The sequence below is a fragment of the Chiloscyllium plagiosum genome, unplaced genomic scaffold (genome assembly GCF_004010195.1).
Source record: "Chiloscyllium plagiosum isolate BGI_BamShark_2017 unplaced genomic scaffold, ASM401019v2 scaf_53667, whole genome shotgun sequence".
NCBI lineage: Eukaryota > Metazoa > Chordata > Chondrichthyes > Orectolobiformes > Hemiscylliidae > Chiloscyllium > Chiloscyllium plagiosum.
Genome location: NW_025200511.1, coordinates 2695 through 6591, shown reverse-complemented (window position 1 = coordinate 6591; position 3897 = coordinate 2695). Strand labels below are relative to the sequence as shown.

The 3897-nt window shown below is 44.6% G+C and overlaps 1 long non-coding RNA gene across 1 annotated transcript; it reads left to right on the top strand.

Moving 5' to 3' along the window:
• Nucleotides 1-275: 275 nt before the first annotated feature.
• Nucleotides 276-3841, top strand: LOC122546079. The gene is made up of 2 exons (XR_006310659.1): nt 276-397; nt 3712-3841. It is a non-coding gene; the product is annotated as an uncharacterized LOC122546079 (long non-coding RNA).
• Nucleotides 3842-3897: the final 56 nt, after the last annotated feature.

Sequence of the window (3897 nt, the reverse complement as noted above, 5' to 3'; positions counted from 1 at the left end):
TGGCAGGTACACAGCAACATTTTAGATTAATGTGTCGAGGAGCCTGTGGCCGGCTGGGATTGTCTCCAGAGTGTTATCATCTCGAGAAGTAACACAAAAAAATCTGTGGATGGTGTAAATCAGAAACAAAAGCAGAAATTGCTGAAAAAGCTCAGCAGGTCAGGCAGTGTCTGTGGAGAGAAATCAGAGGTAATGTTTCTGGTCGGGTGACCCTTCCTCAGACCTGAACTTTCAACTCTGCTTTCTCTTCACAGATGCCAGCGGTTTCTGTTATGTTCACGATCTTGTTCAGTTACAGAGTGGCTCCCCTCCCCCTTTGTGTTTTTAATTCGTGTTTCTGTTGAAATATTGCAGCGCCAAGAGACGGAAGATGTCAGACAAGATCCTACCGCAGAGGGTGAGTGAGCCGGAGGGAGGTGTACCAGGGATCTGGTACCTGGATCACGGAATCCACTGGGATCTGCACTGTCCCGGTGTAAAGTCCTGAGAAAGTGGAGTTTCAACAGAGATGGGGACGGAAAGAGAAAGAACTCCACCCCCAGCCCCACCCCCACCCCCAGGGCGTTATTATCCAGGAGCCCTATCCACTCCCATGGGGAGGGGCTGCTATTGGGGTAATGCCTGTTAATGCCGAGACCCAAGAAATCGTCTGGGGACCCAGGTTCGAATCCTGCCTGACCCTGACCAAACCCCCTCCAAATAGATTCGGAAGATAGTCTCAGCCCGAACCTTGTCTTAATTTAAAACTAGTTGGAAGGCATTGTGTTCCAGAGGAGATTTGATTGGTCAATTGACTTGACTTTAAGCAAAATGCACTTTACTTTTACACTACAGACAAAATAATTGGCTTAACTGTAACTCTCAAAATACTTAACAAAATAAATATATACGTTAACTACTATTAATTAGTTGACTAATTAGAAACTAACTGTTCCACTACAGTAACATCCCATAAACACACCCTTGGCAAAGGCACATTCAGTGAAATAGATTCCAGCAGCAGGAGGACCCCAGCTTTTAGGTGGAACAGAGAGAGGAACAAGAGCTTCCACATCCAGCCTCGAGACCACAGTGACTGCAGAAAGCTAAAATAGACCTCCTGGTTCGGTCGTTTCTACAGGGGGCACACCATCCCATTCTCCCAATTCCTTCGTTTCCGCCACATCTGCTCCCAGGAGGACCAGTTCCAATACCGTACAACCCAGATGGCCTCCTTCTTCAAAGACCGCAATTTCCCCCCCGACGTGGTCGACGATGCCCTCCACCGCATCTCCTTCACTTCCCGCTCCTCCGCCCTTGAGCCCCGCCCCTCCAACCGCCAAGTACAATGTGGCATCAGTGTCAATCAAGAGTACTTTCCTCTCCCCCCTGGCTTGGTAGGGAGCCAAAGTCAAAAGGACCAACGTTACAACATTCAAGCTTTTTTCGCAAATGGCTTAAATTAATAAGTGACTTTTTCTTATGCTGCCAAATTTGAAATCATTGAAATATCTCATTCTTTGGGAGAACTCACTGTGCCTGTTTTGCGAGTGTTAAACATGTAGCAATCTCTGCCCACAAGTTCCTATACCAGATGTATACTCCTGGCATGGAAGTCGCTATATTATGCTCCCACTGTTTGTAAGAATAAAAACATACGAAACAGGAGCTGGAGAACATAGGAACGTAAAAGCTCGGAGCAGATGTAAGCCATTCAGCCCCTTGAGCCTGCTGTGACATTTAATATGATCAGGGTTGATCTCATCTCGGTCTCAACTCCACTTTCCTGCCCACTCTCTATAACCCTTTAACCTACTGCGAATCCTCTTGCAACGATGCCTTCCTTGAAGAATTTCAGTGAGTCCCTCCTCCCTACCTTTTATCTTAGCCTGCTGGACACACTTTCCTCATTCCTGAAGAAGGGCTCATGCCCGAAACGTCGATTCTCCTGTTCCCTGGATGCTGCCTGACCTGCTGTGCTTTTCCAGCAACACATTTTCAGCTCTGATCTCCAGCATCTGCAGTTCTCACTTTCTCCCAGCAACACATTGGCAATTACAATCCCTCGACCCGCTACATGGACAGCTTTCAAATTGAATGGCTGCAATAATAAGCTCCATTTAAACAGTCTAGAATTTTTGTCCTTAACTTTTTTCCAAAATCTTTAATCTATGATGTATATACAATTGTTTCAGATACATGACCGGCAATATAAATGTTGAAACACCAACACCAGACTCAAGGGCTCCCACTCAATTATGGAATATTTCTGCTGATGAATATCCAGTTTTCTGGAGAAATACCTGATAGATCTTTCTATCATTTCTCCTCAATTAATTTTAGTAGCCCCCATTTCTCCACAGTTAATTTTAGTAGTCCTCATTTCTCCAGATTTAATTTTAGTAGTCCTCATTTCTCCAGATTTAATTTTAGTAGTCCTCATTTCTCTTCAATCAATTTTAGTAGCCCCCATTTCTCCACAGTTAATTTTAGTAGTCCTCTTACCTCTTGCCAAGAAACTATTCCAAATGGACTGAATTTGGTTGATTTATTAGGTATAACCCCAATTGTAAAAAAGTACAGCTGGGTAGTCTTAACCGTAAGATCTGAACATGGTCTTTAAAGTTTGATGCCATCTTACTAAAGCTCCCTGCGATTTTGGATGGTATATTGTGGATTTCAATTCTTTTGTTGCTAAGCTATCTGTAACGTCCTTGAGAAATTTTAATGTAAAATCTGACCCTTGACCTGACTGTATCTCTATGGGTAGTCTGTAACTAGTAAATGATTTGAGTAACTCTTCTCCCTTCCTTGTGATATTGATCTCCGGAATTCTAGTGGACACATCCGTTATGGTCAACAGATACTGATTCCCACTTTTTGTTTTAGGGAGAGGTCCTACACAATCAATTAAGACTCTTGTAAAAGATTCCTCAAATGCAGCAACGGGTATTAAAGATGTAGGTTTAATCACTGCCTGATGTTTCCCAATTATCACGTGTCACATCCCTCATATCACATGACTGGCAAAATTCAACCACATCCAGACACAATCCAGGCCAATAAACATGTATTTGTATTTTAGCTTGAATTTTCCTTACTCTCAAATGACCTCCTACTGGTAATTCACGTGCTACCCACAACATCTCCTTTCCATTACCCTACTGGCAATACGACTTGATGAACCTCTGCCCATTTCTCATCTGCCTGGATATGTGATGGTCTCCATTTCCTCATCAAGAGGTCATGTTTACGATAGTAACACCCTGGGATACATTCAGCTGCTTCTTCTGTTAATGTTTTTTGTTACAACTGCTTTAGTTTTCCATCTTTATGTTGTAATTCAGCTCATGTCTATGAACTAAAAATATCCACATTGTCTTTCACCAGTTTTTTTTTTCATTAACTGTTTGATCAAACAGAGTTTCTGTGATCTCCAACTCCCTTACCTTTATTCTTTGATTTTTCCTGCTGCTTCACCCTGTGGCTTTGTGAGCTTGTTACCCCACAGTCTGGAAAAATCCAGTGACATCCTCAACCCAGTCTATGCCTTGACTTCCCCTCCCCTCCCCTCCCATCCCCTCCCCTCCTGTTGTGGGTGCTGGTGGGTGTGGAGGGGAGGGGGGTTGACGGGTGCTGAAGTAGGAAGGAGTGGGAGATGGAAGTGGGAAGATTGGGGAATGGGTGATGAGTTTGTCAATATCTCTCTCTCTCCACTATCCCACTGCCCAGATCCGAGAGCTGGTTCCCGAATCCCAGGCCTACATGGACCTCCTGGCCTTCGAGAGGAAACTTGACCAAACCATCATGAGGAAGAGGGTGGACATACAGGAGGCTCTGAAAAGGCCAATCAAGGTACAGCCAGGGGAATGGGGGCGGTGCAGGGTGAGAATGTGGGGGGGGGGGAGTGAGGGGTGA